Raw genomic sequence first — 15,917 nt, forward strand, 5'->3', positions numbered from 1 at the left:
AAACATTGGGAAAAATAGCAATGTTTCTTCTGGGCTAATTGGATACCGCTAATTTTTTTTTTTATGCAACATATATACCTGTTAACTCTGTGGCCTCTTTGCTCTAACACACTGATGGTAATATTATTTGTTCCCATTTCTGATACACAAAATGGCATTTGGATTTCTGTGACTTTTGTTATTGTCCCAAGCAGGCTTTATTTGTCCAACATTATTTAACTGTAAAGGTTTGATTGCCGGTCCCTTTAATTTTTATAGGGTCACACAGAGGCGTAACTCTGGGAGGCAATGGAGTCATCTGCCGTCGGGCTCCTGCTCCCAAGGGGGCACCTCTTATGCCCTGAAAGTTTGAATCAGTTAGTTGAAAGCTGTTGATATCACTTCTGTGGCTGACTCCCCCTCCAAACATCATTTTTGCAAGTGTCACACCCTGTATTAGACCCGTCACTTGTCTTACTGGTGACAGACACCGTACTGATTGAGGTATTTGGGGGGCACCAATATTTATCCTGCCTCCGGGCAACTGGGACAAACTTACGCCACTGGGGTCACACTCAGTTACCTTGGTAATCCAATCTTCATTACAGCTGAAATGTATTGTTGCATCTAAATCAATCTACCAAGTATGCGTTTTCTGGTTATATATGAGAACAGGGCCAACTCATATTTATGATTACATGGCTGGCTCTGCTTGCAGTCAATTGCTTGTGACAATTAGAACACTTGAACTTTTTGAATGTCTCTTTTCTTGTAATGCAGTTGTGTCACCCTTTTTGACATGTTCGTGAAATTGTTATAGGTTTGCTCTTGCTGTGTCTTGTCAATTTGCTGTACTTGCCTTGGGTGCCAACATGAAATCAATTTCTGGTGTTAAATTTTGCAGCAATGCTGTTGCTATTTCTTCATCTAGTTGCAATCCAATAAAAATTAACTACTGAAAGATAGACAGCATACTAATTATATAAGCACTCATACATCTGCAGTCATGTATTGCACAATGAACATCTAATAATTGATCTTTTCATGTTGTTCACATGTCTCTATTTGACATGTTCCTGTTGAATATGGTGTCCATAGCTCTCTACATCATTTGGGCTTGAACTTTCACCAGGATCTACTGTTACCTTCCACAGCCTTTCCTGCTTAAGGTGCATATCCATAGCAAACTTCCATGAAGCATCCCTGGAGGAACCAGGTTGTAGTACCTCTCTCCCATTCTAACATTACATGCCATTAATGAACTTATGTCTACAGCCGCCCATACACGTTCCGATACAGGCATGCGTTCAGTGCTTAAGTAGCACGCATCACATTGCATTGCATTGCCTGTGCATGCGTTGTGCATGCAATGCGATTCAATGTGATGAAAACTAAGTACAAAAAGTATGTGCAAGCACATACTTTTTGTACTGTGCGATGAGGTGCCGCGGGAGCGCGCACCTCAAAGCACACATCGGACAGCCCGAATTGCAGCGTGTATGGGCTGCTTAACACTAAATCGGACCAACTGTGTGGAACCTATGTATCAATTAATATGTGCAGGCTATCGAGCAAAATTGGAGCTGCAGCAGATATTGGTTATCCACAGTGAAAAAATTACTGTTAGAGATATATATAGCCAACAGGATAAGCCAACCATGTAGTCCCACCAGAAGGGATGTGATTGCATTTGTGATCACTTCTCTTCTTACACATGGCAGGGATGGACTCCTTTCAGAGCCCCTGTTCTGTCGAATAGTTTTCAATACAAAGCCACAATCGATAATTTCATATTGCCACCATGATATTTTAGTTATTGGGTTTAGAACCCTACAATCAATAGATATGCTCCTATATTTCATACTTCTCTACAAACATGAACCAGAGTAGGGTCTTGTGTAATGCTAGAAATCACATAGTGCAATGTATTGTGGGTTATTCAGACCTGATCGCTGATCAGGTAATCACTGCCCAGCCAGAGTGAAAACCCACCCTGTGCTAGCCTGCAAATTGCTTAGAATCAATGAAATTATTTTTCCAGTGTGTGCAGTCTGTGTGTAGCCCAGGACTTACTATAAAAGCAGTCGGATCGGGGCCAGAGCTGACGTCACACGCTTTCCCCTCAAACACCTGGGCACGCCTGCGTTTTTCCCGACACTCCCAGAAATCGGTTGGCTACCGCCCTCAAACACTGGCTTCCTGCCAATCAACTTGTGTACATGAAAGCAATGAAAAAGTAGCAGGATTTTATCTCAGGAAGGCCTGCATGTGCAGTCTATCAATAATCGCCCAGCCGGCGAATTCACCGATGTGCAATCAGGTCTAAATAACTTCTGTTATTCACTGAGTATGTGAGATATTCCAAAGAAGTGGTGATTCTACTCTGTAAATACAAAGTATGTACAGTAGTATATAAAGCCAAATGGGGTGTATTTATACTGTAGTATAGTACACAGTGATAAAAACAGATTTTATGACTTATTTACTATTCAATAATAACGGTTGTTGGAATTGTGCATTTACCTGTCATATACTGTAATTTCCTTTTATTCACATTATCTAAAATAAGTATATAAATGGATGATTACGAATGGACACAATTGACAGGATGGGCAGTGGAAGGCCTGCATGTAGCAAGTTGGCAGACTCAACAGTAATTAACATGCTGAGATGGAAATAACAAAATTACAATTAGCGCCAGATAACTGCCTCTGCAGGCCTAGAAGATATTGATTAGTTTTATTTTAGACCACACAAGGAACTTCTGCATTTTTAATATGGATTGACTCATAATAACAAAAACGATGCATTAATAATGAGAATACTGAAGATAAAATAAATATTGTGGAGCAGCATTAACATTGGAACTTTGTGAATCATTGGGTCAAGGTTTATCAACATTAACAATAAAGGTTAGGAAAGTACCAATTCCTATTTATAAAAACTTTGTAATAGACCAGTGATGGCTAACCTATGACACGCGTGTCACTCGTGACACGCCAAGGCACTTTGAGTGACACACGTTCTGACCAACCGGTGTGCGGATAGGAAGTGAAGCGGCTGAGCCAGCAAGCATGCTGCGCCGCCGCCTAGAAGGGGACAGAGGGGGGCGTCGCCTGTCTGCTGAAGGGAGCAGAGCTAGCTCCCCATGTAGTCCACCCCATCTTCTGTAGACAGGCCTGTGCTGTTCCCGCTCTCTATAGTCCACCGTCATCACGCTGTGTGGCATATGTATAATGGAGCAACGCGGTGTGTGGCATATGTATAATGGGCATCACGGTGTGTGGCATATGTATAATGGGCATCACGGTGTGTGGCATATGTATAATGGGCATCACGGTGTGTGGCATATGTATAATGGGCATCACGATGTGGCATATGTATAATGGGCATCACAGTGTGTGGCATATGTATAACGGGCATCACGGTGTGTGCAAATATCACCAAATTATTGATATTTCTTGAAATGACACACGACTCGAGGAAGGCATAAGGCCCATACACACTGGGCGACTTTGAGCTGAAAGTCACTCAAAACAGCATGTTTGAGCGGCTTTCAGCTCAAAGCCGCCCAGTGTGTATGCCCCAGCAATGAGCGGTGAGCGCTGCTGTGCGCTCCGGCAACATCGCTGGGAAAGCCGCTCATCTGCTGGTTATACCACCTTAAGCCTTTTTAGGATTTTCAACACACCAAGCTGAAAAGGTTAGCCATCACCAGGACTGGGACCAGAAATAGGCCCTGGCATTTTTTGAGCACACAGGCCCACCAGCAGCAGGCGGGACCCTTGCGCGGCGAAGCTGCGCAGTAAAAAGGGGTGTGACCTCATGGAAAAGAGGCGTGGCATTACAAAAAGGAGGCATTACACATTATGGAAAATACCGTTATGCTCATTACACATTATGGAACACACCATTATGCCCATTACACCTTATTGAACACATCATTATGCCATTGCCGTACACTGTGTTGCCCATTACATATTATGACACACACCGTAATGGCCATTACACATTATGCCATGGCTCGAAAAGCTTACACAATCCAGGGGAGACAGAGGAGGTGAAAGAACCTGTCACTTACAGGGGGATCAACAGGAACATGCAGATGAGGAGGGTAAGGGCAAAACATGTGACATGCAGGAGGGGGAACTGGCACCTTTAGATCCAGTGCCCAGAACCCCCCACCCCTGCTAAGCAGGGGTGGGGAGAGATCCTGCTTTGCCTGTGACCCCCCGGGAAAATCCATAAACCTACACACATATTTTGGGTGTTTGGGGGTCAGCATTCATCTCCCCCATTCCACTTTCACCAGGAGTAGGCATTTAAATCCTCACTACAGGCAGGCAATTGCAGTGAGCTGCTGCGCTCTCTGAATCCCTCATTCCCTCTCTTCCCCTGTATACTTTCAATTATGCTGCCGCAGCCGCGCACCACCGTGCAAACCCGCCCCCCACCCCCTCAGCCGTGCATTACCTGGTGGTGGCTGGCAATGGAGGACAAGCAGCGGGGGCACGATACAGTCGGCTGCAGGCTTCTCCCGGCACCGGCCAGCCAGAGTATACATCGTAGGCTCCGCAACGTTGTATGTGTAACAGCATGGACCTGCGAGCACATGGTACCCTGCCCAGCCCTGTATGAAGGTGACGGGTGGAGGGGGGGGGGGGACTCATCGTACGGCTGGGCAGAGGAGGGACAGTGTAGGATGCATCGATCAGCGTAGGGCAGGGGGAGTGCGCACGCCTATGATGGCGTCAATATGATAATGATGCGGAGGGGCGCGATGTAGCACACAATGAAGCCCAGGAGGCTTCAGCGGCGCTACTGTAGCACTGCAGCAGTGCTCTCTTAAAATCGGCCCACAAGGCCATCGGCCCTTCTGGCATTTGCCACAAGTGACAGATGGGCAGTCTGGCCCTGGCCATCACTGTAATAGACACAAAGGGGTACATTTAATCAAGCTTCCAAAAGTGAATTGGGTATATTGCTCATTGCAACCAGATTTTAGGGGGGGAAGGAATTTACTAAGATGACAGTTGTATTTCACATGGGATGCTGCTATGGGGAACCAACCAGTATCTACTTCTTATATATTTAGCACCTTCTAGAAGATAATAGATAGTATTTTATTGGTTGCCCATAGCGATATCCCATGTGTATTAGAAATCCCATGTGTATTAGAAATCCCATCTTAGTAAATTTTCCCCTAGCTATCATTTCTCTATTACGAAATGATAGACAGAATCTCATTGGTTGCTATAGGCAACATCCCCACAGTATCACTACTGAATAATGAAATGAATAACTGCGGAACACCAAATAAAGTCAAGTTTTTCAATCTAATCACTTTTGACCCTAAATACACAATTGATGACACAAATTACAGTTTTGCACTGACCGCATTAGAAATAGTTCACTGCATTAAACATGTAGAATGCTTAGAAAATCATTGTATTTTAATTGAATGTGACACACATCCCATTCAGCTACTTCAATCACAGATTGCAATTATCAAGTTATTTGGATATCACCTTTGATTATATTTCACAGGTACCCAAACAAGTACAGATTTTTTTTTTAATATTCAGAAAAAATATTGAATTGGATAACAGAATTATACCACATGTGATCAGTCTGTCTACAGTGATTTTCCAAGTACTCCCTTATTTCCCCAGCAGTTTACCAAGAACATACAAATATCTAAATGCTTTTACATATTTCTAAAAATATATATATTCACGGCGGTTCTTACTGTTGCAATAAAACTTCTAACACATATACCATGCCATCATTCTTGGTGATGCATTAAGATTATATCATTATAGTACAGGACAGGCCAACCTGTGGCTCTCCAGATGTTGTGAAACTACAAATCGCAGCATGCCTTGCCACAGTTTTAACACTCCCTTATAGCAAACTGTGGCAAAGCATAATGGGATTTGTAGTTTCACAACACCTGCAGAGCCAAAGGTTGGCCAGGCCTGTTATAGGAAAGTAAACCCTCAAAAAATCCCAAATTTCCTGGTGGGCCTCTAGCTTGATGGTCAGTGATTTATTTCTGCATTCAGTGGGTACCATTTTTGACCTAAAGGGTTTAGTCCTGGTTGCTGAACTGCATTGACGTGCTTGACAAGCAACATCATAGTTACCAAGCAATGGAGAGAAACAGTTTCTAGTGGATAGTGTTCTAATGTTTGATTGTAAGTACAGTACTAAGTACTAGACATAGGGCCAAATGTATTAGGGTGTGAGAATCCCGTATTCCGACTGTTGGAATGTTCCGACAGTCAGAATCCTGGCCAGGTTTTCGGTCCTCTCGACAGTTTATCCGCAGGCGGAATTCAATGTTGCACCTGTTGAGCGTCGAAAGCAGCCATGGATTGGCTGTGATTTCGACAATCCACGGCCGTTTTCGTCAAATGGACACGACTGGTTTTAAAGTCAGATACGTTCTGTCGAGTTGCCTGTTCAATGCTATTAAATGCTTTTTTTTATAGAGCCATAGAGATGTATGCAAAGATTTACAAGGGGGGCTGTTGATGGTGTTAATGGCCCATTTAATGTCTATTTTGAATTGACGCCAATGTTTTGAAGCACGGCAGGTGGGGCAGATGTAATGTGGAAAGAGATTTAGATTTGGCTGGGGAGTGTTCAAACTGAAATCTAAATTAAAGTATACAAATAAAGCATCCAGTATTTACTCTGCACAAAAACAAAATAACACACTCAAATCTAACTCTCTCTCTGCACATGTTACATCTGCCCCACCTGCAGTGAACATGGTTTGTCCATTAGAGAAAAAATGTGCTTCGCAATCAGGTTTGAATTAGGCCCATATTGCGGTGCGCGTCCATCGCTCGTGCGGGATGCCAAACTCAGAGATTTTGTTCTAAAGGGGCAGTCATTTACAAGGTTTTGATTAAATGTTAACATTATAAAATTAATATATAGATTGTAGCCATATTTTAAAACATATATAACTCTCCATATCTTACAGAACCTTCATAGTGCAATATAGGGAAGCAAAAAGATTTTAATTAAACACAAATTGGTAGTTGATTTTAGAATGCCTAATCCTCTCAAAGGATTAAAATCCTGAAATAGCCTCCAAGATGTATGTAGGTGTAAAGTTGTTTAGCATTTACTGTATATGCAACCAGATTCACTACTGAAGGAAGGAAGGAAGCGCTTCAGACTTTTTGTCAACCAAGTGACAAGTGACCAAGCCCAGCTAGGGCTGAAACTAATACTGCTTTCACATTGCAGAAATGGGTAATGACACAGTATTCTTAAATGGGACTTTAAAACGGGTCTGAGCCTTGAGACCTTTCACTTTGCAGGTGAAAACCGTTTTAAAAATCATTTAATACCATTCAAACATTCAACCCGTTTAACCCCCAAGGGACACGTTTCAAGCCATTGAAATAGAGGTGTTCAAACTGCCAAAAAAACGGCTTTAAAACGTGTAGGACTCTGCTTTTTAACCGTGTTGAAATACCGGTTAACTTTAACCAGTAAATCAACTCTGGCACTATCACATTGCAGCCTTAAACGTTTTAAAATGGAAAAAAACGGCAATATACTGTTTTAAAAGTGCGATGTGAAAGGGGTATAAGATTTTCATCATCCAGGTCAAGGCAGTAATTTGGATCTGCTCCATTTCCCCCGCATTCATGTACACAAGCATCCTTGCCTCCACTGGTCTACAGTGTGAAAATACCTGGGATATGCTGTTCAGCCACAATCAGCTGAGGTTATCCCAGTGAGGTCACTTGGTTGATAACAAGTCTGCAGCCCTTTCGCAGGGATGGGGGTCTGGTGTCCTGTTCCTCGACCACACAGTTGTCTTCTGGTCAGTAGGGGCCACATTTCTCAATGTAAGCCACGGAGATGGGCAATTTAAGGAGAGCTCTTGCACTCAACATGCAGCAGTTATTATGGCCCTCACTGCACTCCTCAGCAGGTGAGGTGATGCATGCTTTGCCCAGCTGAGCTATATGAATATGTATATAAAAAAATCTATGTTACAGATAATAGCTACTGTAGGTGATTACTGGGGTGCAGAATAGTTTATTTTAGTTTTGAGTAGTCATGTGTTTCATTACTGTATTTTATGAATGTTTCTATAAATGGTAGAGAAGTTTTGGATGTGGTATGTTGTATGTAGAATTTGGGTCAATAAGGGTCAATTCAATTCAGCTCTTACCGCTCGGTAGGCAGTGAGTGTACACTACCTAGCAAGCAGGTCTGAATCAAGTCCTAAAGAGGAGGAAGCCAATGTGCAGCCTTCTCCGGCTGGACCTCCTCTTCTCTGCCATGAGCAGTGCCCACCTGACACGACGCCTAGTGCAGTGAGTCAGAGCACTAAACTGCTGGAAAAATGGCAGCTGCAACATTTTCCTGGCAGTTCGTGAATCAGCACTAGAGTCAGTGCCTTCATCTCAACCTCTGGAGGGTAAGTATAAGATACTGGGTGCAGTGTGTGCAGTATGGGCCCCCCTGGGACTCAGGGGCCGTGTGCAGGGGCGGGTTGGGCCGGGGGGCAGGGTGCCATGTGCCCCCCGGGCCGCTCTAGCAGGTACTGGTTGCGGGCCGCCTTGTATATTACCTCCTCCACTCCTGTCCTCCTGTAGACGGCGCCGCGGCTACAGGAAAATGGCCGCCGGGCTCCTGCATGAGGACATGTGTCCAGCATCCTCCAGGGATAAATATGTGCAGGGCCCGGCCGCCTGTATTACATTCACTTCCTCTTGATTCCTGCTGGGCGCTGGCACTGTGATTGCAGTGTGACAGACGCTGATGCCGCCCACACGTGCGTCTTGGGGGTAGGGTGGGTCGGAGGACAGATACTCGGAGGATGGAGGGAGCCGCAGCAGAGCAGCACTGACAGGAGGTCGGAGAAACTTGAAAGGCACTGTCAGTGCCTGTGACAGCCAGGTGACATTTATTGTGTGCTATGTTATGCAGGGGGGGGGGGAGCAGAGTGTGATGTTTTGGTATTAATTATACAGGGGGAGCAGCCTATGGTGTCCTGGTAATTATTATACTGGGGGAGCAGCCTATGGAGTCCTGGTAATTATTATACAGGGGGAGCAGCCTATGGAGTCCTGGTAATTATTATGCAGGGGGAGCAGCCTATGGTGTCCTGGTAATTAGAATACAGGGGGAGCAGCCGATGAAGTCCTGGTAATTATTATGCAGGGGGAGCAGCCTATGGAGTCCTGGTAATTATTATGCAGGGGGAGCAGCCTATGGTGTCCTGGTAATTATTATACAGGGGGAGCAGCCTATGGAGTCCTGGTAATTATTATGCAGGGGGAGCAGCCTATGGTGTCCTGGTAATTATTATACAGGGGGAGCAGCCTATGGTGTCCTGGTAATAATGATACAAGGGGAGCAGCCTGTGGTGTCCTGGTATAATGATACAGGGGGCAGCCTGTTGTGTCTGCTCATATTATGCAGGGGAGCAGCCTGTTGTGTCCTCTTGTTATTATGTGGGGGGAGCAGCCTGTGGTGTTTTGATAATAATGATAAAGGAGGAGCAGCATGTGGTGTCCTGGTAATAATGATACAGGGGGAGCAGCCTGTTGTGTCCTGTTCTTTTAATACAGGGGGGCAATCAGTGGTGTCTGTTAATTTAATGCAGTGGAGCAGCCTGTGGGGTTATGGGGGGGGGGGGGTTGCAGCCTGTGGTGTTCTGGCATAATGATGTGGGGGGGGGGAGTAGTCTGTGGTGTCCTGGTATAATTATGCGGGGGGGGAGCAGCCTGTGGTGTCCTGGTATAATTATGTGGGATCGAGCAGCCTATCGTGTCCTAGTATAATTATACAGGGGGAGCAACCTGTGGTGTCCTGTTCTTTTAATACAGAGGGGGGGGGGGGGGGGCAGTCTGTGGTGCCTGTTCAATTTCCTCTTGTTATTATGCGGGGTGGGGAGAAGCAGCCTGTGGTGTCCTGGTATAATTTTACAGGGGGAGCAGCCTGTGGTGTCCTGGTATAATTATACAGGGGGAGCAGCCTGTGGTGTCCTGGTATTAATATGCAGAGGAGCAGCCTATTGTGTCCAGGTAAAGTTATAATAGTAAAGTGTCTATGGTATAATCGCCAAGTTTTGTCTCCCTGTACTGTTACTTTGTACGGTGGTGGAAACACTTGTGGTGCCTTATAAATAAAATTATAATAATAATAATCAACTCCAGGCCTAATCTTATTAATACATATTTTTTAAACGAAAAACCTTCATTTAACGAAGCGCTGTTACTTATGGGCCAGAGCTCCAGACTTGCCCCCCAGGCTAAAAGTTACCAGCCAGCCCCTGGCCGTGTGCATTGCGGACATTGCACCCATTATATATATGCCACTGACTGGGTACTTGCCATAGTTTCCAGTGTGTTTCTGAGATACTCACAGTGCCAGTCAGTATTACATTCAGTCTCTACAGCAGTGATTTTCAACCTTTTTACCTTGCGGCACACTAAATAAGATTTTAAAATTGCCAAGGCACACCATGAGATCCCCACAGGGCAAAACACATTGGCCCCCACAGGAAAAAACCAAACCTATTGCCCCCCATATAAAAAACAATCACATTGGTCCCCACAGGTAACACAAATAAAATACATTGGCCCTTTAAATGAAAAGAAGAGACCAGTAAATAACCCTTGAACTGGTGGTGGCTGTAAACTGGTTTGGGCATCTCTAGATCTGGGGGCACACTTGAGAACAGCTCAAGGCACACTAGTGTGCCACGGCACAGTGGTTGAAAAACACTGCTCTACAGTGTCCATTATTCTCCTTTGATGTCAGTCACCTTTGCAGGGCAGTAACACAGATTTCAGTCACTCGTTGTTTGCCATGTGCACAATTGTGCATCTGACTTTTCTTGCTTACCTAGGGCACATTTTTAGCAGCCTGGAAGGTTTTGGTATAAAGGGTCGATACCAAATGGTCAACACGCACAAACAAAATATCGACATGGAAATCTTCAACACATGAAATATATCCCTACACACAGAAAAGGATTATAAAATTAAAGATTTAATATGCTGCCAGAGCATGAACTGAAAATTTCTTCTTAAGTGATCCTGCAGAAAATAAGACATCGACAGAATATCGAGTATGTAAAAGCATAGATTATCAGAGTATGTTAGAAACGGTAAAAAAGTTGTTTAAAGGGCATTTTGTCTGCTTACTTCAGAGATGTCATCACTGTGACATCACTCATTTAGCTCATGCTTACTTTACAATGCTCCTGTCATTGATCTGAAGTTCAGGGCAGGGAGGATGCTGATGTCATTAAGCCTCACCTTCATTCCAGAGCTATATGCCACTATTTGTGGCTCTATGGATAGGGAGTGGGGCTAAAATGACACAAAATTACCCAATTTACATCATTTTAGTGCCACTCCATTCCCAAAGCAGCCCTGGGGATCCAAGGAAGATGCAGGAGACTTGCCCACCTTTCCAAGGGTCCGGAAGGTCACCTGATTTTCAAGAGCCTCCCAGCCATTCTGGGAGGGTAGGCAAGTATGATTTAGCTTCAGTCTATGTCTATTAATATAGCCTTCAATACCTGGAGGATAAATAATAGGAAAGAACAAATGGCAAAATTGGAAATTAGATATATACACTCTAGGTTCATTGGCCTCTGCGTGATTAATCATGGATTTTGAGTCAAATGGATATCATCTGTTCAGACATTAAAAAGATGTTCTGACAATATTCCCTAGTAACTTAACAAAGAAGGACTCTTTGAAGTTCGCTGCTATACATGAAGGGAGATAGTCTCACCGGCATAAACTACACTGCCACTAACAGCCTCTATACAGGAACTTCACAAAAAATTCTATGCAATTCCCTTTTTAGTCTCACGCTCACACGCATCCAATTCTCTGCTTCAGGGAGATGGGCAGGGTTAAAGGGGGGTTCAGGGTGGCAGTGGGGACCGGTGATGGAAGCGGGGAAGGTGGCGGACGACGGCAGGGAGATCCATCGCCACAGTGTACGTGAGCGTCTTGTGTGTGTTCCCCCCTGGTCGACGGCTGGCGGGGACTGGCAATAGAACCGCCAGCCCCTGCAAAGATGGAGCACGCTCCATCTGTATAAGACTATGTGTAACATTATAACTGCCATTAACAAGTGCATATTCTCTCACTTGCTACGTACGCACTTTATGTAAATACATGAACGCAAATGGCGGCCATGATACTCTAAGGTGTGTGTAGATGCAATTCAGTTTCGACAAGGTGCAGGATTGTTCCTCCACAATATTCTTACTGGAACTGTTCTTGTGTGAATATTTCTGGTTGCAGGAGGTCATATTTTACAAAAAGTGCTGGTCAGCGAGGTACATTATCAGCCAACAAACCTGCAGAGTTTAGACCATGAGGGAATTCCATATCCCCAAATATCTGGGTGATCATACTGAGGAGCACAGGAATTCTGCTGTACTGTATGTACAGTATATAAATTAAATTATATGCATTTAATATACATAATTGTACAGTAGGACCTCTTGCCTACTATGTTTGTGAAGTTTTTATTTAAATTTTTTATTTATTTTACTCTAAACATCCATAGGGAAAATATTACACCACAATAGTTATAAAACTGTGTACACACAGTGCAATATATTGCTCAGTGTCCAGTTATCATCAGCGACCAGAGATGGTCGCTGATGAACAGGAGACTCTGCCGGGGGAGTCGCAGAGGGAAACATCAAGCTTCTGAGACCATTAGGGGGCTGATCATGGGAGCGTGCTCCCGACGATTTATCGCTGCAGCACAAATAAATCACTGGCAATACGGTCGCTCAGCGACCATATTGCCAGCGATATTGCACCGTGTGTACACAACATAACACACATAAATTGCATTTTTTATTTCTACAAGTATGCATCACACAGCCACTGGTCAACCTACTGTTTTGTATTTCATTCATTCATTTTTCATAATGGAATGTATAACTGTTGTGATAATTATAATAGCTGTGAGAATAATTTTATTAGTTATATATCATAATTTCTCTGAGCCTCCCTGCTACTTTATTTGTTGAATATAGCCTTGTGTCATCCACACAGACTGAAATTCTGGAAACCATTCTGACTGAAGATAATGCGTTTACATCTTAGATCAAGGTTCATTAGGAACTTTTAAAGAAATTAACACTGCTTCAGGCTTGAAGTGGACAATTACACTTACAGCTTTCTTACAGGGAACCAATGAAAGTTAAGTCAGACTCCCGGCCTCATTATAAAGAACCTTTTTACCTAAGTTAATCACATAGCTTTTGCCTGTCAACAGCAATCAGTAAGGAGGTTGATGGTATTGATTTTCTTTTTTAAACTATTTGGATTGTGCGGCTTTACACGTCAGTAGAACATATGCCTGCAGCAGTTTACTCAGTGCTCAGTAGCTCTTTGCACTCCATCTACTGTATATGCCAGTCTCTCATTGCAATTACAGATATGTGCCAAGCATCACATATGCATACACATATTATGCACATGTCCTACTAAAGACGTATTGGCCCCATGCTAGACTTCTCCAAAATGATTCCTTATTTTTTTCTTGACAATTCTCCCATTCTAATTATTTTTTTAAATCAGTCAAATTAAAGATGGAGAGTACTACTGTGCATATTCCATATTGGCTCGTACAGGGAGGCTTCAATCCATAACCAAGATGGGCACCACCTTACTTCTGTGCATGTGCGGTGCCATATTGGCACAGTGTTGGAGCTCTACAGAGGGAGGCAGACATCTTCCACTTAACCAAGGGACCACTGTCTGCAACACTAGAGATACTGGTACCACTTGTTGTAACCTGCACAGTTACCCACCATTACCATGCATTCAGTGGCTGGTTACTTGTATGCTTCAGTTAAGCTTCACTCAATGCAAAGAGTCTATATACTGTATGCATCTATAGTACAGCTGTGGAATTCACATCACTGTTCAATAAACCACCCCACCACTTCAGTGGTTCATTGACTCCATTGAATGGTGTGTACCTACACTTTGCCATATCACCACCATTTTTACACACATACTCCAACAAGTCCTACTAATATTAGTTTTTATTTTATAGACATAACTAAAGACGGCAGTAAAAAGCAGCAGAAACAAGGGAAGAAAATTGAAGACAATATATTATGTATCTATCCTATGCAAGTTCGGCCACATATTGTGCTAACAATTCATGGTGCTTAGAAAGACTGAACAGGGGAGGGAACAGACATACAAACTTTTTCCCAATGCAGTAATATTGTGTCTTATGAAGACCACAAGAGAAACACATATCACTTGTGGGTGCTTGAACCATTTAGCAATGATTGGCAGCCTCTTCTAATTAGCAAACTGCACCTTGGTCCCTTCTAATGATATCATTATTATTATTATTATTATTATTATAATGATGCTGAGGATGATGATGATGAGGAGGTTTATTACTTGACTGCTTTAATCTAACTTTATTTACTTGATATTTGCAATAAAAGGACAGAAGTAGACCTCTTTTTTTTCTTATTGGGGAAGAAAACTAATTTTTGTATTCATCTAAAATGAACTAGTACTTTTTATAAATTAAGATTTCTACAATATCTGTATTTAATTATAGTTTACAGGGTAAACTGAACTCAGTATTTATTAATAACACTGTTGTGAAAACTTGTTTTATGTATCGGATGCCTAATTAAAATACTATATTGTGTACAAATTGCATACCTCCCAACAATGGTGGCAGTGGAGGCGCCTAAAATTAGGGGGCATGTCCTCTTGGTCAGAGGGCGTGGCCTACATCCACAACACTCCAGAAAGGTCACACCCCCATATTAGCTGCTGTTGGCAAACACTCCTTGTCAATAAATAATTACTGCAGCCGCTGTTGTAAGACCCTCACGGCATCTGTGCAGTTTCAAAAAACAACTTCTCTGCGTACAAATTCTACACTGTGCATCTGAATCAGGCCCTCACTGCAGACCACTGTGTATTTTTCCTTTGAAACTATCCAGAATTTTTTTTTGTCTCCATATCGATTCTTATTATGACCTTGGCCTGCTAACTGGAGATTTTATTAACTCAGCCTACTTTGGGCAATTGCTTATGTACTGGATTTTCTGGATTTGCTGGTACCTGGATACTTTTCATCTTCAGCTAGTTTAAACTCCAGCTTGTTATTCTGACTCCATTATTCTACAATACATTCAGGTGCTCACTGTCAAAGTTCATTTCTGTATTACCAGTTTCTCATGACTTCAATTATTTCTGCACGAAACCAGTGCCACAGAGACTGTTCAATTCAAGTTCATCTTGCATTACATACAGGACTGCAGTATTATCAAATTACTGACATATTGGGGGTAAATCGCACCTGATCGCCCAGCTGTGAATTCGCACAGAGGTCGAATTCAATGTGTGTACATTGCACATGTGTATGGGCCGCAATGCATGTGTGCAATGCTGTGCTGATAAAAGCCTGCTGTTTTTTTTCTTCGCTAGCCATTTGCAAAGTGATTGACTTGTAGTAGGCATCTGTGTGTGGTAACCGGCAGTTTAGAAAACGTCAGAAATGACTGCAAAAATGCCGGGAGTGTCAGGGAATAGGTAGGCGTGACAAAGACTGTTGGGGAGGGTGTGTGACGTTAGCTCCAGCCGCGATCAGGCTGATTTTATCACAGCCACTGAGTAAGTCTCTGGCTACAGCCTGCTATGAATGGTGGTGACCAGGGAAAAAATCATTCGATGGTAGCGTCTTACAAATGGATTTTCACATGGCTGTGATACGTCCAATCGCATGGTGTACACATGAATTCGCAAGGCGGCATCTACCTGACCGTTGGCCGCTGCACATTCGCAGCATAGCAATTGGGTTTGAATCTGCCCCATTATGGGCCAGATGCACTAAGCTTCAAAAGTGATAAAATGGAGAGTGATAAACAACCA

Source organism: Crinia signifera, chromosome 5 (assembly GCF_055691185.1).
Source record: "Crinia signifera chromosome 5, ASM5569118v1, whole genome shotgun sequence".
Classification (NCBI taxonomy): Eukaryota; Metazoa; Chordata; class Amphibia; order Anura; family Myobatrachidae; genus Crinia; species Crinia signifera.